We start from the raw sequence: 20,587 nt of genomic DNA, 5'->3' as shown, positions 1-20,587 counted from the left end.
GCAGAGGGCAAGATGGAGTCTGTCCCGTTTAAGGCCTGCAAGGCCCAAAATATGTGTGACTCCATAGAAAATGTACTAATACTCTTACAAAAGGACGGATCATCCCTAATACTTGTATATCTATCCCCTAGCTTTAGCTTATAAGCCCTGATCTAAAGAAAAGGGTACGAAAATGCACTACTGTGCCTTATGGATAGGTCCTAATCCCCATACCATAGGGGATAATAAGCTGGAGTCACCATTCATCATCCTCCTTCTAAACAGGGTCGGAAAAGTCGGTTATTACATTTCACCCTTGACTCCAGTCTATTAGCCAAATTCTATATTGGACTAACATCCGTAGAGGAATAATAAGAAACAAAATTAACTGATCTATTCTTTCTACCAAGTCTACAAAATTGCAATAAAGAGGGAATGCACTGGATAAAGCAGCAAATAGCTACTAAAACACAAATAAAAATTATAATACCCCCTAAAATCTGTCGTAAAGAATGTAAGTCTGGCAACCAATTAAAGAGCCAGTCGAACCAGCCCTGATCAATATGTCGTCTAACTTCTGTAGTCAAATCGTGGAGTTTATCAATATGGGCTTGGATTGACTTAGAATGGTCAGACAAATTAAAACAGCAGAGGCCCTCAAAGTCAGAACAGTCATGTCCATGTTTCAGCAACAAATAATCAATCACAGCGCGATTCTGTAAAATGGCTCGTCTTTCACCCTGGGCATCTAGTAATAAGTCAGATAATACAGTCGAGGTGTGGTTAATTGATTTAACCATCCAGCAAGCCATCTTGCCAATGGTTTTAGCATTGTAAACAGCCAAAGCTGGGACACCAATAATAGAGAAAGCTAAACTAAGATACTCCGATTTAGAGTAAAGATGAACGGAGGAATCACAGTCTTCTTGTAACGTCATAGAGTCTCGTACCATACGGGAATGGGAACCAGGGTGTGAGGAAAACATTAGTAAGCTCAGTCTAGTGATAGCACACGGACCTCCGGTAACATTAGCAGGAATATAGGGCCAAGAAGTATTCCCACACGAAAACAACCAGCCATTAGGCAGCAACATAGGACGATAATAGCTAGGAACAACTAATAAACCTTTACATGTCATATTATTTTTAACAGAAGTACATGAATTTGGAAGTCTTCGTAAACAAAGCAATCGTTGGTGAGCAGAAAAAGTCGTGGCAGCTTGTAATTTTAAACGTAGGCATTCCGAAATCGCTTTAGGATCACAAGTGAAAATAAAACCTAAATCGCCCTGTGTAATATTATAAGTAGTAATCTGGGAAGGAATCGGAAGGGCAGAATCAGAAAGGGTAGAACATAAAGGGCAAAATTCATGGGCGGGAAAATCGCCCAAAATAATATTAGGACGGGCACTCGAAATATTAAAAATGTGTCGTAAAGTCTCAGTGGAAGCAGGGACAGCAACCAGGCAGGTCGCTAAAATATCAGTCACGGATCTCATAGGGGTAAGACAGAAATGTGGAGAGTTCGTAACCCTTTTCGCAAGGGTTATCCAGAAGTTGGACGAGGCATCCCACGCAGCGAAGGAACGCGGAACTCGGGTTCTCCAATCAACCGAAGTCGGTGGGTCCTCTTCTCTCCCGGCGTAGCAGACCAAAAGGAGTCCAACGCCGGCACATCCTGCAGCAGCAGTCCAGAGAATGATCTGAAAGAATACAAACACAGGCCTTAATCACTCTCGCAAATAACATTTGTCAGCTGGGACAGCTTCCCAGCTATCTTTCCCTGGCTTCATCACCAAAATGGTGTTATCATGACCGGTCGCAATAATTTCAGCCTGTTCAGGAGGATTTTTAGGCGATTGCACCCAAATTTTGGCGCCAGGGTTGTCCGAAGAACCAAACCCTTTTTGACCTCTTATTGTTAGCAAAGTCGGGGCAGAGCCTTTCTTAATCTCACCACTGAAAACAGGCATAATCTGCAACTGAGCAACACGGTCAGATTTCTTGATGGTTAAGTCAAGCTCACTGCTATTAAGCAGGAGAACCTTAATCTCTCCCTGATAATCGCTGTCAATCACTCCGCCAAGAACCTGAACACCTTTCAAGGCAAGGCCCGATCTAGGGGCAATCAGTCCAAAGCTACCGGCAGGTATACAGACACCAATGCCAGTTTCAACAATGATTCGATCTCTACTTTTCAAAGGTGCATCATTCATAGCATGCAGGTCCAAGCCTGCGGAACCTGGGGTCGCTCTGCATGGAGCCAAAGCTCCGGGGGTAATTTCCCAATAGATGACAGTATGAGACATCGAATTAGGTTTTGCATCAACAGCAGGAGGAAACAAACGCATTAAAGGAGATTCAGCATGCAACAAAGGACGATTATTCAAGATTAACAATGCCTGAACTAAAAAATCTTTCCAATTTGTATAGTGGTCATTATTCAATTTACGCAACTGTTCTTTCAACAAGCCATTCATGCGTTCAATGAGGCCCGAGGCCTGCGGATAATATGGAATATGAAAAATCCATTCAATGTTATTTTCCACACAGAATTCCTGCACCAATCTTCCACGGAAGTGGGATGCATTATCAGATTGAATTTGGAATGGGACACCATAGTACAGTATGAGTAATTCAAGAGTTTTAATGGTATTAACTTGGGTAGCATGTTTACAAGGGAAAGCGACCAACAGGCTACTAAAAGTATCAACAGCTGTGCAAATATACTGGCAGCTTCTGCTCATAGGGAGTGGACCAATATAATCAATCTGCCAAATTTGAGCGGGCATTTTTCCTCAATGCAAATGGCCTTTAACAATATGGGGCACTGATCGTTTTTTAGCATGCTGACAGATAGGACAATGCAGAATGACATCTTTAATCAAATTTAAGGGAATATGAATTCCTCGATCGGAAGCCCACCTGCTAGTGGCTCTCTCTCCAAAATGTCCTGCTTTTTGGTGGGCCCATTTCGCCAATCCTGCCAAATCAGAGTCCTGCATGTCCACCACTGCCTCAGAAATTTTAGACTTCATCTGCAATGTTATGAAAGAATTTGTCAAGGGAGTCGATCGGGGTATGAGCATCCACATGAAAGATTGTCACAGTACTCTGTGGGAGCAGTTCCCAAATTTCTTGCCATAATTCCTTTCCCCACAGTTCTTTGGAATGCAGTTCCCAATTATGAGAGTGCCAAGTTGGTAACCATATCGCCAGTCCATTAGCAGTGGACCAGGAATCAGTGAAAATATGACATGTGCCAGGTAATTCTTGCTTTTAAACTTGATAAACTGCGTATAACTCAGCATATTGACTGCTCTTTCCTTCACCAGTTGTACTCAATAACTTTTGTGTGATCGGGTTATAAGAAACCGATTTCCAGTGCCGTTTTTCACCAATGAATTTCGCCGAACCATCTGTAAACCACACATGTTTTCTGTCCTCCGCGGACAAATCATCAAATGGCTTACCCCATCTGACAGGAGATTCCTGAACCACAGGCACAGAACATTCATCTGCAGTGTCATTCGAGGGCGCCTGCGCCACTCGTTCATGCAATACAGCTACACCTTTCGGTCCCACACGCGCTCTGTCCTGGATGTACCATTTCCATTTAATCACACTCGCCTCTTGAGCATGTCCAATTCGATGGGATTTCGGCGAACTCAACACCCACTGCATGATAGGAATTTCAGGTCTCAAAATCACAGTATGACCCAGAGTCAATTGCTCGGTATCCACCAGAGCCCAGTAACATGCAAGCAACTGCTTCTCAAAGGGTGTATAACGCTCACCAGCCTCAGGTAACTTTTTAGTCCAAAAACCCAACGGCACTTTTTGTCTGCCTTGCTTTTGCCATAAACTCCAATTGGCATACAGACCATCCACAGAAACATTCAAATCAACATCACCCTCGCTCACAGGCCACAAATCCAAGGCATACTGAATAGTTTCTTTCGCCAAATTAAAAGCATTCTGTTGTGGTTCACCCCATTCAAACGCATTCTTCTTACGGGTGACTCGATACAATGGGGCCAAAATCTGGCTCAAATGGGGAATATGCTGACGCCAAAAACCAAATAGGCCAATGAAACATTGAGCCTCCTTTCTGTTCCTCGAAACAGCAAAATCCAAAATTTTACGCTTCACCTGCGGGATCACCTCTCTGTGACCTTCATGCTAATTAATTCCTAAAAATTTAACATTCTGGGAAGGGCCCTGCAATTTATCGGCATTAATTTCCCAACCTATAGCACGTAAACAGTCGAGAATCTGATCTAAATGGGATTGAACCTGGTCTTGCGTCTCACCTTGAATCAAAATGTCATCAATATAGTGACACACCTGAATTTGGGGATGAACAGGTACTTCAGATAAATGCTCCGCCACCAGCCGGTGACAGATCGTAGGACTATGTACATAACCTTGAGGAAGACTCCGGAACGTCATTTGACGTCCATTCCAGGTAAAACTGAATTGTTCCTGACACTCGGGGGGCAATCGGGATTGAAAAGAAAGCATTCGCAATATCAATCGATGCATACCATGTACCTGGATGCTTCTGAATTCTCTGAATCAAAGTAACCATGTCTGGCACCGCAACAGCCAAATGTGGAGTGTGTTTGTTCAATTCTCGATAATCAACAGTCATGCGCCAAGAATTATCACTTTTGCGCACGGGCCAAACGGGATTATTCCAAGCAGAAGTAATTGGAGTTATAACTCCAGCATCAACCAAATCTTGAATAGTGGCAGTAATTACCTCATGACCACCAGGAATACGGTATTGCTTTTGAGAAACCACTTTCGTAGCCAGGGGAATGTGAATGGGGGGCATTCACAAACGACCAACCCGTACGGGTCTGGACGAAATGTAATGTTTCGTTCCAAATTGATAACAACCATCATCTAAATGCAAAGTCATTCCTTTCAAAATATCAATTCCGATTATGTATTCTAGGAGTGGCACAACTAGTACAGAATATTCTTTGCGGGGAAGTCTGCCAATTCTCATGTCAAGTGTAGTTTGCACTGCGGGGGTCTCTTTTTCACCTAAACCAGTAATCGTGAAAAATTGTCCTTTAAATTTCTTAGATTTACCATGAATTAAAGTGGCCTCCGCCCCAATATCCACCAATGCTCGGGCCCTTTGGATATTACGATGTTTCCAAAAAATTTCGATATCTACATAGGGTCTATTGTCTCTGTGAGCCCACCTGCGTACTGGAGCTTGACCTATTTCCTAGTCATTTTTACTGTGGTCAGCCAACCAGGATAAATCAGGATAAATGCTTTCAACTTTCTTCGGGATCAGAACGTCCTGTTCATATCCATCTCTATTACGAAATGGATTATTGTCATGTTCAAAAAAACTGAGAATTGCGGTCAGAAAGCCTGTGGCGATCATCCCGTCGTCTAACATCAGGGGAACAAATCCTGTCATCTCAACGTGTACTAGAGACACGATCATCTCTCCCTCTGTCTCTCTCCCCCTCTCTCACCCTTGTATTATCGCGGCGGGGAGAAGCATGACGTTCATAGCGCCGGTCATCACGGCGATCAGCATCCACACGACGTCTCATCACCACTGTCATCAGAACCACGATCACAATCATTCTTTCGTATTCGACGGGCACCCTCCTTCCGATCCAAACCACGCTTACGAAACATTTCCCACAAGCGATTATTAGGTTCACCATCGATGTCCTCTCTTTTCACACCATCATCCAAAAGTGCAAGAAACATGTCACGCCTAGAGAATTTATAATCCCCAGCGGTACGACCCTCGGGTCGCGATTGCCTTTCAGGTTTAAACCATTCACCCAACTCACCAAGTTGACGAACAGATTCAAGCACCATAGACAAAGGATTGCCAGTTTGATTGATCAACAAAGTCATCATAACCTGCTTATAAGCAACAGGCGAAGAACGGATAATGCGATTACGCACAGAAGATGTTAAAAGACCGTCCAACAATCTGTCAGAAGTACTGAGAAAAATCGCAGTTTTCATCACTTCCTCTTTCAAACGTTGCGACGCATCGCGCAAAGTGTACCATGGCTTGTCATTGACAGGCCAATCAGACTCAGTAGGGTATTTATGGTTACAGCCATCATTCGCAAGCTGGAGCAAAGTAATCTGGCCAGCACCATTATAATTCCGAAAATGATCTTGAACAGTAGAATCGGAACTCAGAGAGCAAAAACGTAAACAATCACCAGCATCAAGCATAATACCGGCAGCACCTAGTTCATAAAGGCGCACCATCCATGTGAGCAAAGTTTCACCGGGCCGTTGACGAAATCGTTGTAAAATGTCACTAACCTCCTGTTGAGTAAAATCTTCAATACTATCCATTTGAATACCATTCGGCATACCAGGAGTCTGTTGTAATTTGCGTCGAAACACAAGGTGAGCAGAAACCTCCGGAAGAGCTTCCGAGGAAGCCCGGTCCTTAGATTTAGAAGCACAATCAGGGCGTGATACGTCATCAGAACGGGTAGAGCGACAACCATTGCCAGAAATGTCATCATAGTCACAAGAAGCAGACTTACAATCACGTCCGGAGCGAGAAGACTCACGCTTGTCACCCTCTTCAGCCGAGGAACCAGAATCATTCGAATCCCAGATATTACCATCCCACTCATCGGGGTTCCAATCCAGTCCGGCTTTCGCCACGACCAGACGCACTTTCCGCGTAGACACACGACCACGACGGTGTCTGTATTTATATTTCGCAATGCGCACTGCAGCCCTTTCGGCTATAGTTTGATAGGTTTCAAGTTTATCGGCAAGCAATTTATTTTGACATCGCAAGAGAGTGTGCACATTTTGCACTTCAACAAACTTTTCTTCCATATCAACAAACCGCTTCTGCAATTTAGTAAACTTCTCATGCAGCATTCTGTACGCAGTCAACACAATCCAACCTCTGCGTCCTAAAATAGGAAGCTCATCACCCTTCACTACTGGCGCTTTTTGCAAGCAAGACACCACATCAGCGGGCTCCGCCTGCTCCAAACAAGAAGTCCAATTCTCACTCAAACCAGTAGAATCGGCCCACTAACGGGCCAGAGCCTCATAAGGCGTTGACTCCCAGCCGGGAATATCAACAGGCAACTTAAAAGTAGATTTTGATTTCTTTTTCGAAAACATTTTAACACACACAAAAAAAAAAATATATATATATATATATATATATATATATACAAATATCAACAAAGAAAATACGTACGAGCCGAGCGCAAACCAACAAGATAAAAACAATACAGCGCACACAGGCTTCGTAAACAGTTCGTGACGCCAGATGTACCGACCAGATTTTTGGACCAGATGGAATCCGCTCCTAGGAGCCCCTCTAATCCAGCCGGAACGCAAACAACTCCCTCCTTAGAACGTATTTTAAATGGATATAGGCATATGTATAACATCTCGTACCTAAGGATGTGAAAAATAGCAATAAACAAGCATTGGTTCTACAACATCCTATTCACACCTATTAGTCTCGCGGCCACATAAGCCCAGACTAGTCTACCCTGGGGCAGATCTGATAATGTACCATTTCGCACTTTATTCACTTGACACGCAATCCGGCGCGTCTACACACGTGGGCCTGCAGTCCCAGTGCTCTCCTTTATACCCGATCTGCAATCCAGCAGATCTACACACCCCTCAATCTTGGGTGCTCTCATTTACACACGACCTACAATCTGGCAGGCCTCTGCACCGTATCCCCCCGGTGCTCTCATTTACACACAGTCTACAATCCAGCAGACTTACACACCTATTCGTAGGTGCTCTCATTAACGCCGTGTACCAACGACAATCACTTTCCTATGAATCCTCAGGGATGAAATCTGCAATTATCTATTCAGGGTAAACCTACGGCAATGGAAATCAGTGTAGTGTTCGAGTTACAAAGTGTGCCTTCTGCTCTTGACATCAACTGTTTTCTGCCTCCCTACTTGTTCAGTCATTCCTTACCTGACCGGTATCCACATCCGTTCATGCAAACAACATCTGACTAGAAGTATCAGACCACAACGATTAAACAAGAATACAAGGCACATGTCGGGTCACCAAAAATGGGAACATTTATTACAATATAAAGAATAAACACAATACTACACGATATATATATATATGTATCTATACGTATATAGGCTGCAAAGAAAAGATAGAGGTTAAGGTGCGCGCTTTGCAAGGGAAGGGGCAGAGATCACCTGGTTAATATGAAGTTTGGACTCGGCAGTCATCTAGGTTCTCGTCTCTCTCTCTCTCTCTGTGTCTTGGCTCGTCTCGGGGGTCCACCTCAGCCGTCACAAGTACACGTCTGCACCGCTAGGCTCAACCTCCTCTGCTTCCCTCCAAGGCACTGGAACCTTGTTCGTTATTAACTACCGTCTCTCTCTCTCTCTCTCTCTCTCTAGCTCTCAGAGAGTCTCGGTTTTTCTCAGACTTCAAAATGGCGATTGTCTGCCGCAGAAATAATTAATGGCAGAGATACTAACGGCTAGCTGCCGCCTACGGACTGACTGACTCAGTGCCTAACACTTTCACTAATATGGAAGCTGTCCCTTCATGGAAAGTTACGGCCAGTAACCTGCCGCCCACCAAATTCTTGTACCTCCCCGTACCAAGGACACGTTCCCAGCCGGCCGGCCTGAAGTTGTGTCTTCGGAGTGGAGAAAAATACAGTCTTTCGATAAGGGCCAGCCTGAACCGGTTCTCTCCAAGCGGACAACACCTTGAAACTAAAACATTACATTTAACCTAGAAAGCCTCTCCAGCTACCGGGCAGAGGGCAAGATGAAGTCTGTCCCGTTCAAGGCCTGCAAGGCCCAAAATATGTGTGACTCCATAGAAAATGTACTAATACTCTTACAAAAGGACGGATCATTCCTAATACTTATATATCTATCCCCTAGCTTTAGCTTATAAGCCCTGATCTAAAGAAAAGGGTACGAAAATGCACTACTGTGCCTTATGGATAGGTCCTACTTATAGTCCTAATCCCCATACCATAGGGGATAATAGGCTGGAGTCACCATTCATCATCCTCCTTCTAAACAGGGTCGGAATAGTCGGTTATTACAGGGGCCCTCTCTGTGTCAGCTTTGAATCAGTCAGTAAAGAAAGTTAATAACAAACTTAGTAGGTTGCTTCGTTCAGGCCAGTTGCATTGTATCCCACATGGATGTATTCGGGGGGACCATATGTATCTTGAAGATGGGGTCCATTTGTCCCGGGAGGGGAATGTCTTACTCATAGGAGACTTCATAGCCTGGTTAAAGAGTTTGTGTAGCCATGACCTTTAGTAGGAGTTTGGGGGGGTCCGGATAGCCGGTCAACTATCCGGCCTGTGGCGGTAAGGTCATGATCGGTGAGCAGTAATTGGAAGATCCCTAGAGGTGGGGCGCCACCCATTATGGATAGGAGCGCCCGGGGGGAGGCGGCCATTGGCCCCTCACACGGGGAGGCGGTACCCTCTAAGGATGGGGCCGCCGAAAGGGAAGGCGGTCATAGGCCCCTCCCAGGGGAGGAGGGGCTACGGGCCCCTCCTGGGAATTTCCCGGGGCCAGGACATCGGCGACGGCGGATGTGGTAAGCAGTGTGCGGTGGGAGGGGGGTCTACGCTACCTTCTAGACACCTCACACGAGTCCTCGGACGACCACTAAGATGGCGTTGAGTAAATATGGGGCCCCCGCTAAGACAAGGGAAATTGGAAGTTGTCACAGAGGTACAGTCCTCTGTGCGCCCGCCCCTCACAAGTGAGGGGGGAGTTCTGGTATTAGGGATCTGACACCGGTTACGACCTTGCCGTTGGCCCGTAATGTTAGGATGTACAATTTGAATTTTGAGAATATGCATTTACAGGATGTTTTAGAATCGGCTAGGAGAACCTTTGTATTAGAGATGTGTTAAGGTTAGCCAATAAACATCGTAATGTGTAAATGAAATTGTACATGATATGAAACTGTTATTTTAATGTTTTAATTTTGTTTCATATTTTAATAAATACGGCCGGGAGGGTAACTCCCTCCCGCCTTCCAAAAGTTCAAGAACTGTGTCCGTCTTCCCATCCTTGGGGATTGTGTTGGGAGGGGGTGACGGGTATCCCGGCCATATGGAAAGGGGCGACCACTCGGTCCCCCCGAACGTATGGTTGGGTGCCCTGACCCCCCCGGGAAACCATTTTGGGCGGGAGGCGTGTCTCGGCTGGTATGCCCGAAGCGGCGTAGCCGGGGCGCGCCTTTTCCCGCCCAAGAGGGGTTGTCCTAGACACCTACACCGTTGGCCACGCCCCGTAGGCGGATCGGAGGAGGGTACACGCCCTCCCGAGGAAGAATAAAAGGAGCAACAATCCAAGGAAGCCTCCTCTTGTTCCTGTGCTTGGAAGCTGCACCTCCTCGTTGCACGTGAGCCCTAGACGGAACAAGGAGCCAATTTTGACCCACCCACCAGCCCCTTATGGCAACGATTAGTATTGCAATAAAGTCGATTAACGATGATATTATCTCTTTTACAGGTTGTTTTAATAAAGTCTGGATGGTTTTTATGACAATAAAATGGTCGCTCTTTAGCATGTTCTTAGGCGAAGTATCGCAGTTAAGTTAAAAGAGGTGTTATTTGTGTAGATAAAGGTTTATACTCCGAAATGCCCAGTATAACTGTTTATTCCGTTCTCATTAGGTTCAAAATGTCGTATTTACTTTGGTCGGGCGTTAAGGTCATGATCGGTGAGCAGTAATTGGAAGATCCCTAGAGGTGGGGCGCCACCCATTATGGATGGGAGCGCCCGGGGGGAGGCGGCCATTGGCCCCTCACACGGGGCGGGCGGTACCCTCTAAGGATGGGGCCGCCGAAAGGGAAGGCGGTCATAGGCCCCTCCCAGGGGAGGAGGGGCTACGGGCCCCTCCTGGGAATTTCCCAGGGCCAGGACATCCGCGACGGCGGATGTGGTAAGCAGTGTGGGGTGGGAGGGGGGTCTATGCTACCTTCTAGACACCTCACACGAGTCCTCGGACGACCACTAAGATGGCGTCGAGTAAATATGGGGCCCCCGCTAAGACAAGGGAAATTGGAAGTTGGCACAGAGGTACAGTCCTCTGTGCTCCCGCCCCTCACAAGTGAGGGGGGAGTTCTGGTATTAGGGATTTGACACCGGTTACGACCTTGCCGTTGGCCCGTAATGTTAGGATGTACAATTTGAATTTTGAGAATATGCATTTACAGGATGTTTAAGAATCGGCTAGGAGAACCTTTGTATTAGAGATGTGTTAAGGTTAGCCAATAAACATCGTAATGTGTAAATGAAATTGTACATGATCTGAAACTGTTATTTTAATGTTTTAATTTTGTTTCATATTTTAATAAATACGGCTGGGAGGGTAACTCCCTCCCGCCTTCCAAAAGTTCAAGAACTGTGTCCGTCTTCCCATCCTTGGGGATTGTGTTGGGAGGGGGTGACGGGTATCCGGGCCATATAGGAGGAAGAAGCAAAACGTTTGGGGATAACCCTGCAAAAAGGGCCATTTCCAACAGTCGCCATGGAATGGTCTGTTGTGACACTGCCAGAGTGAGTGACAGTCCGATATTGTCCTCGGGAAACCAGTATATAGCTTACCAAAGTGTCACTGACACCTGTATCCATCAGGGCTTCCAGTCTAGTCCCATTCACTAAGTGGTACTGCAAGTACTTTTTCAAGTTAGCTAAAGTGGCCAACTCTCCCTCCCCTTCAGAAACTAGAACAGCTTCAGTGTGGACCCTGATTTGCTCTGGACACACTGTTGATCCCATCTGGAGATTCATCACACCAGTACTAACTGGAGGTAGACTAGGGGCATTTTTGTTGGGACGGGGAGAATCTCCGGTTCCCTTCCAAAAATTACCCCTACCCCCCTCCCTGAGCCCTAAAACCGAACCCCACCCTTAAAACTCCCTCCAAACCTAACCACAGCCCTTAAAACTACCCTGGTCCCTCTCCTCCACCTTGAGCCCTGAAACCCTACAGCCCTTCCAAAAACTACCCCGATCCCCCACACCCTGCCCTGAACCCTAAAACCGACCCCCACCCCTAAAAACTACCTCCACCAAACCCAGCCCCAGCCCCACTTACCTGTCCGCGTCCTGAGCTTCCTGTTCGGGCTGCTTCTTCTCCCCGCCAATCTGAACACTAGAGCGCAATCTACCTTACCCACGGCAATTCAGGCAGATGCGTGGTTCAGGGAAGCGTGTTTACGTTTGAAGAGAAACGGGACGAGTGGCTCAGTCCGCACTGTAAAGGCTGTTTCCCCTATGCGCTTTGGCAATGATTTGGGGAAGAAAGCTGAAAATGAAGGGCGGGTGGGGGTTGGGGTGCCAAGCTGAAAAAGGAGTGTGAGCGGGACAGGGGTGAGACAACAGTGAACTGGAGCTGCTGGTGCAGCAAGCTGGCAACAGATGTGAGGAAGCAAGGTGACAACGAAGGGTGGGCACGAGGGGATTGGGAAGCAAGGTGACAACTGAGGGTGGGAGGAGCTGGGGGAGCTAGGTGACAACGTTAAGTGACCCTGAGGAACTGGGAAACCAGGCTGACAACAGAGGGCTAGTGTAAGCAGCAAGCTAACAGCAGAGGGCAGGAAAGGCTGGCAAAGAAGGCTGACAGCGGAGGGAATGGGACAGCAAGCTGACAGCAAAGAGCTGGCTAGAAGGGATGGGGCAACAAGTTGATGGCGGAGAGATGCTGGGGCAGCAAGCTGCCAGCGCAAGGTGGGAGGGAAAGGGATAGCAAGCTGACAATGGAGGGTGTGCAGGAGGGGACGGGGAAGCAAACTGACAATGGAGGGCCGGCAGGAGGGGCTGGAGAGCAAGCTGTCAACAGGACAGGTGGGAGGTGATGGGGAGAATGCTAACCACAGAGGGTGGGAGGGTTTTGGGGCACCAAGCTCACAGCGAAGGGTGGGCAGGAGAGATGGGAAGCGCAGAGACAACAAAGGTGGAACGTATAGGAAAACTTATGGACAGCAAAGGGTGGTTCGGAGATTATGGGGCAAACGGAGGAGTGGTGGGTAAGAAAGAACAGCAGGGGAAGGTGGGTGAGAAGGAAGCAAGAATGTCAAATGTGTGAGTGAGAATTTTTTTTATTTATTTATTTAGATTTATGCATTATCACCCAGGGGTCTCTAAGCGCTTGTCCAAACGTACACACAGAATGTTCCTGCAGCAAAGCGACCTTAAATCGAGCCCCATGCCTCCCGGAAGAGCACAGTTTTAAGCATCCTCCTGAAGTTCAGAAGGCTTGGTTATTTGCGCAAATGTATTGGCAAGTTGTTCCAGGCCACTGGAATCGCATTTGAAAATGTACGCCCACCCATGGTAGCAAGTCTGAAACGTGAGCGTGCCAAAAGGGTGGCATCAGTTGAGCGGAGCCCCCTACTGGGAATATAAGGAACCAGACGCGCTTTAATGTAACTTGGCACGTTACCATATAGGGTTTTGTGCGTGATACAAAGTCCTTTAAACATTACTCTTTGTCTGATTGGTAGCCAGTGTAATTTACGCAGTAGTGGTGTCGCATGTGTCCTCCTTGGGTTTTAGGTCTCGCGCCTGCGATGCATATGGCAAAGCCATATGCCATCGCGCAGGCGCGATATTATTGGTGCCGGGTCTGCTTCCCAGGAGACAGGAGATGTCACACGCACGCTCTGGAAAGCGATCGGCGCCAGCCGGGCGCGCGCGTTTCCCAATCTCCTGTCTCTCTGGGAAGCACACAAGCAAGCCCAGCAAGCCCCGCCAAGGCACCACGGGCACGTCCCACGTGGGCGCCTACCACGAGGACAACCGCAGCAGCAGGGCTGCCCCGCCGGACAGCGTGCGGCCCCTCGCAGCCCGCAAACTGCAAGCGGAAGCCGGGACAATTATTTGAGGCGTTTCTGGTTTTCTTTCATTTTAACTTCCTGGCGCTGCCGCTGCATCACGACATGATACCCGCCTCCCCGCGGCTGGAACTGGCTGACATTTTTTGGAGCCTGGGAGGAGTGAGTACTCTCTCAGCCTGAGTCCCTGCTACTACACAATGCAGCATAGGTGGGCCTCGGAGGGACGCCCAACAAACCTCTGTTGCTTTCGGCTCGGCTGCAAGCGCGCTAGCCCCAGTTGAAGAGGGCTTTGCGGATGATTTCCTTGCCGGCTACCTCCCAGGTCCTGGTATGGTTGCGTTCTCACAGCCCAGTCCTACTGTAGACCCAGTAGCAGTTGCCAGTGTTTGCCAGCCCAGCGGTACCCCCTGCAGGCGGGAGGCAGGAGATGCGAATCTGCCAGCCAGGTAACCACTCTTCTGGCATCGTTTTTTTATTGCCGAGACCATGTACGATTCTAAGCTCACTTGTAAAATCCTTTGCAAGTTTGTTTTAGCTGAATGATAACATTTCATTGGAGGCTCTTGCTCTGTAAATGCGGGTCAACTCAAGGGTGGGTTAAATGTGCAAGAAATTCGCCATTAATGCGTCCGGGTCTGCCCGCTCTCAGATCTGGGTGCTTTCTTTTCATACAGAAGAATAAAAGAACGTATCCTGAAACACACTGATCTTTCTATCGGGAAGTAACTGGTGGTTATTACTCAACTCTCTGGTCGATTTCATTATCACGTTTGTGTGGCTTTGATGCTGTGACAGTTACAGTCGCGCATCGTAGATGCACACAATAATCTTAGTTATAGATCGATATGATTAACCGCAATTTTTGAATATCCTCCAGTTCACTTTAACGTCTAAAACCAAACCTGACTTTGATGTCAAAAGCACAAACCTTGCAACTTACAGTGTCACTTTTGGCTGGAGGCGGGATAGGTAACAAATTAATAGGAAGAGAAGAGCCGTGTCGGAGGTCTGGCTTGGCACTAAGAGCCCATGTACGAGCTAAGCCATGAAAATGATTGGCATGTAATTTGTACAACTCATACGTGTAAAAAAAATGATAATGTCTCTTCAGAATTAAAACAATGTGTATTTCTTTAATTGCCGCACAGAGACGTTTCATGTTTAGTACATCAGATTATACCACTGCAGTCATTTATTAAAAGCATTTTAAGAAAACTTCATGCCCTCCATGTGACCATGCCATTCTTGATGTGTCATAAGAGTCTAGCCAATTGTCCTGTGCACCCTTTATGTGCCCTTGATTCTTATTATATATTGAGCTACAATATTATTAAACAAAGCACGTTTATTAAATCTACTAGCGAGATATGATTAGGATCACACTGTTTGGTCAAACCAGCAAGCTAGGATTGACTGTAGGTTTTCTGGTTTCACACAGTGCAATTCAGCCACTACACGAATCTCTTTCTTCTGTTTTGCATCAAATGGTCATACTTTCGCTTCAGCTCCTGGTGCATGACGTTGGAGAGTGGGAGGCAGGCAGAAGCCACATGAAATCTCATCTTGTTTGGGCTTGAGGGTCAAAGAAACAAAATCTACACATTTGGGCTTGAGCCTTCAGTGCGTAAACCCAAGGCTCGCCCAACTTTACTTTTATCCAGGCCTGGTTCTAGTGAGGGATGGGGAGGGCAGTCAGGCCCACTCCTCCTTCCTCCTTCCTCCACAAATGTGCCCATAGACAACCCAAGACCCCTTCTGAAGAGGAGAGCCACAGTTTGAGCTGTTTCATAATGCTTCCTGTTTGGAAAAAAGTGCCTCTCTCTATCTAATCACTTCATTTTCATGATCACCAGAAATTACGTGGCCTGCTTTAAGTGCCTGGGCCAAGTGTGAAAATCAGCAGGGCCAGAAGTAGGCTGTGGTTGTTTTTCCCGAAACTTTCTGGTTCCCAAAAAGGACAATGGCTTTTGTCCTGTCCTAGACCTCCAAGCCCTCAACCTCATCCTCAACAAGCATTTGCAAGGCAATAGGTCTCGCAGCATTAAAGTTTGAGTTACTGGCATTGTCTCTGACAATGCTTTGCATAACTTTTTTTTTTTTATTTACAATTGGTGGGGCCCTCTGTAATGTAGGCCTCAACTGCACATCAAGAGTGCATGGGCCCTGGGCCCTATGCATTCAATCAGCATTGCAGCCTTCCGATTTCAGTGCAAATTCGAGTATATGAGCCGTGCAGTGCTCTAGGTCTGTGAGGGTGTCTGTTAGCAACAGCTAACCACTCCTAAACAATGTTTATATACCAATTGTAAATTAACAAAAAAGTTATGCAAAGCATGGTCAGAGACAATGCCAGTAACTCAAAATGTAATGCTGCGAGACCTATTGCATTGCAAATGCTTGTTTAAATACTAGTCTAGCTGCTTCATTCATGACTGTTTGTAGTCTAGTCAATTGATGCTGGGGAAGGCCAGCATACAATAAGTTGCCATAATCTAGGCGTGACAGAATCATGGCTGATACGGGGCGCCTCAATGTTGTTGGAGACAAAAGATGAGAGATTTTCCAGAGTTGTCTTAAAAGGCCTACACACGTTCCGACGACTGAAGACACTTGCTTCATCATAGTCAATTTGCAATCTATGTGGATACCCAGGCTTTTCACATCCGCTGCTGGTTCTGGAAACGGCCCTAATTCCTTCGGCCAGAACAGATTGTTCCAAGGGCTACCAGAGATGGTAATTGGCAGCACCTCAGTTTTATCTGGGTTTATCTTCAAGGAATTAGCGGCCATCCAGTTGACCGTGTATTTCAAGATGTTCTGCAGTCTAGCATGTGCACCGTGTGAGTCCTCAAATTGGATGACGATCTTAGTGTCATCTGCATAATTATAGATTTGGCATTCCATCTGGTTTAGTGCCGCAATCAGTGGCTGCAGGTACACATTAAAAAGGAGAGGTGAAAGTGCCGATCCTTGTGGCACTCCACACGAAATGCCGGCTGATGCTGAAACCAGATCTGCCAACTGCACTCTCTGAGATCGATCTTGTAGGAAAGAAGATAGCCAGGCGTGAGCAGTTTCCTGAGTGTCGAACTCCCCCAACCGCACCAGCAATTGACAATGGTTCACCGTGTCAAATGCCGCAGAGAGGTCCAACAGCACCAGGGCGCCCGGGGTCTTTTTGTCAGCTCTACGTTTCAGATCGTCAAGAATGGACAGCATCACCAACTCCGTACTATGATGTGCCCTAAACCCCGCCTGATTCCGTTCTAGCAGTTCGTTGTTTTCAAGGTGACTAGAGAGATATGTAAGAACATGTTGTTCCAGGATTTTTGCTAGAAACGGCAGCTGGGAGATGGGCCTGAAATTTTTCACGTTTTTTGCGTCCGCCCCTGGCTTCTTCAGGAGGGGGATTAGACGTGCCTCCTTAAAAATAGTAGGAACCAATCCTGTTTCCAAAGAACTATTGAGGAGGGCCAGGACATCGTCCTCTATTCCTGGTAGTGCTAGCTTAAATATCCTAGGGGGCAAGGATCCGCCTGCGACCCAGACTTTACTCGCCCCATTAGGCTAGCCACTAAATCCTTGGTGATCGGGGGCAGTATACTCAAGGGATGGGTGATCGAGGGAGCTACCGGGGTAAGTTGAACCGGACAGTCAAGTTTTGGGGTATGCGAAATTTCCATTAGTAGATCCGCAATTTTCTTAGAAAAGAAGTCCTGAAAGTCCTGAACTCCAGGCTACCGCCATCTTGAGGATGGGGAACCCCAACCAATCAGAGCTAGGCCCATGCCCACTGCAGAGCAGCAGGGTAGGGGGGTACTCACCCCAGGACAGGGACCCATTGGTCCCTGCCTTTGCCCTACCTTTAACACCCCTAAATTTAGTAGTTAGGGGCACCCTGAACCTTCCTTCCTCAGATCCCGAGTTGAAAACACGAAGAAAGAAGACCTGCAGTGCAGCTGTAACAAGATAACAGCAACTGACTTGGCCCCAGCCCTACTGGCCTGTTGGTCCTTGGAACCTGCTCCTACTAAAACCCCGGTGTCTCCTGCGGACAGCAACCTCGAAAATCCCGGAGTACCTGCCTGCCTTGCTCATCTAAAGACTGGGACTCCCAGGAGCAGTGGTTCTGCTCAAACAGCAACAACCCCCGGTGCCAGCCAGGAACCGTAAATCCAGCACACTCTGCACCTGCCGAGCCCGGTCCGTGCCTGAGTGGACAAAGACCACAAGGACATCCCCCCGGTGACTGTGACCCGGAATCCGGTGCCCGAGGACCCTCCTCGACGATCCTGACGACGCCAGCAGCCTCACAACAAGGGATCCCTCCAACCGGGACCAGCTGAGGGTAAGATATCCTGATGTTCACGGCCCCCTGTGTCCAACTCCTGGGTGTCTACCTATCATCCAAGATTCCAACTTACCTCTCGAAGTGGTGGTCGCACCTGAAGAATCTCCGTTCCCGAGCCTGCAGCCTCTGTTCAACTTCCTAGTCTCCCATTGAATAACATTGGGCGCCTGAAGGCCCAAAGGCACCCTGCACACAGCCGCCCGAGTGCGGCTGGAAATGCAGCAACTACCCTACTCTACTTCCCCACTTGCCCTGTGTAAGTGACCAGGAGCTCAGCTCCCACATCCGCGTGTTCTGCCTGCTAGCAGTCACCAACCAAAGGCCCTCGATCCTCCATGGGATAACATGGGCCTACTCACTCTGCACCCGGCTGCCCCTGTGCCGCTGAGGGTATAACAACTGTACTTACTTGACCCTTGGAGACCCCTGAGTCTACCCCCAGAATCTTAACTCTGCCAGCCGAGTACTTGCCCAAAGACCGATAACTTCATTTTCTCCATAGGGTAACATTGGCTGGGTTTCACTCAGAATTTCTTCTAAGTGTCAAGTTTTGCAACTTTAAAATATTCACTAAAAATCAGCCGAACAACTAATTCCGAATTACTCACATGTTATCAGGAGAGATCCCAGTGCTGTATCTTTCAGCCCAGCACTGAACTTGAAAAGCAATTATAACCGTGATTTACTGTTAACTCAATTTTCCTCCATAGGAATACATCGCCTGGATTTTACCAGAAAATCTTCTGTCACTTTTCCAAATATTCCTTAAAAATCACCTGTATAACAAAATCGATTTCTTTCAACTGTTTACAGGAAATGCACCAGGGCTGAATCCAGGATCCAGCCCCTGAGTCAGAAAAACATATGTAAAGTAATTGTACTGCATTTACTTAAAAAACTCCATTGAGCTCGATGATATTTTGTGTTTAAACTTGTGTTTTCATATTGCAACCACTGTAACTATTGCATTTAAACGTCAACTGCTAATTGAAAGTATTCAATTGAAACATCTCATTCTGAGAAAGTATTTGATACCTACTGTAGTTCTAAAATAAAGTAACTATATATTTTTATATACAAAACAATTGGCCTAGAGTTCAGTTCTTGTGTGTGAGACTATTTGCTGACTGAGTGTGTACAGCAAATGCTTTACACTGTCCTCTGATACTGCCTTACTGCTCGATCAAGCTACCACTTTAGAGAGTAAGGTTATATCTAACTTTAGCCTTTGCAATACCTCTGTAGACTGTGGACTCTGTGCACACTGAACCTTACTTTGGTCCAGTATATACAGAGCCACTTTCTTACAATGTCCTATGTCATCACGACTGGATTTAATCAAAGCTGTCCTAACTACTTTTCAACAAACCACCCTCAACTCGTTCAAGGAAGTTCTCAACTCCACCACAGGACTTCTTGATATCTGTATAAATTACGCCTACAACACTCCTTTACCTTCACTGACTTCCCATTGAGGCAAGAATAAAGTTCAGATTTGGGTGCCTAGCCTGGAAAGTATTTAATCTCTAACCTCCTTCCTTATTCAACCTCCTCAAACCAACAGGTGGCCCAAGAGGCCTCAGAAGTAAAGACCACTTTCTCCTAAATCGTCCTAGCTTCAGAACAGCACACACTTAATGTTAATCTTTCCGAGAGCCACAACGCTCCTATGAAACTCCCTACCAGGTGGTCTCAGAACGAATCACACCTTGGTATTGGTTAGGCAACACCTAAAAGCGCATCTGTTAAGACTCCATCTAATTCATAACTCTCCTCCTGACCATGTTATCTTCATTTAACTGCAACCCTCTTGTGGTTTACTGAGTTTCTGCTTTCTGCATTACATCATATCCCATGTAGCCACATTCTTATACGCTATGTGTCTTATACTTTAGCAAATTAATTTGTCCCTTGACTGCTTTCTTCGTGTAGTACTTTATCTTGATACCCTTCCATGATGCTTAACCGATCAAGTCAGATAGGGCCTTTGAATTATATTGTACAGAGTTACCTGTTGTAACTGTCAAACACCCCCCCACCCCCCTTCTTGAGTTCTTCACTTTCCACTGTTCATCAAATCTTTTTGGGGAGATAGAGTGCCATCACAGTTCATGAGCGCTGTATAACGAATGAAAAACGTCTGACCACCTAAACACATTGTCACAATATGTGATACTAGCCCACAAGACGCTGTTCTGGCAGTCAATAAGATTTTTTGGGAGGGTTACTAATAAACTTACCTTCAAGAATCATTATGGGAAATAAACGTAGTGCTGTTCTCTTTTATTGTCCTTTCCAATTTAACCAATGCACCCTCCCCACATCAAACATCTGGCTTAAGAGTACTGCTTTCATTGTAATGATACCTTTCCTGATTGCTGTTAAAGAGTAAG

The 20,587-nt window shown here is 46.7% G+C and overlaps 1 protein-coding gene across 4 annotated transcripts in view; it reads left to right on the top strand.

Moving 5' to 3' along the window:
• The window catches only part of INTS2 (integrator complex subunit 2), a 306,784-nt gene that overhangs the window by 174,960 nt on the left and 111,237 nt on the right, over positions 1 to 20,587 (top strand). The gene's annotated exons all lie outside the window — the stretch shown is intronic.

Source organism: Lissotriton vulgaris, chromosome 2_1, assembly GCF_964263255.1.
Source record: "Lissotriton vulgaris chromosome 2_1, aLisVul1.2, whole genome shotgun sequence".
In the NCBI taxonomy this organism is placed as follows: Eukaryota; Metazoa; Chordata; class Amphibia; order Caudata; family Salamandridae; genus Lissotriton; species Lissotriton vulgaris.
The sequence above is the reverse complement of the archived record's forward strand: the minus strand, read 5'-3'. Positions and strand labels throughout refer to the sequence as shown.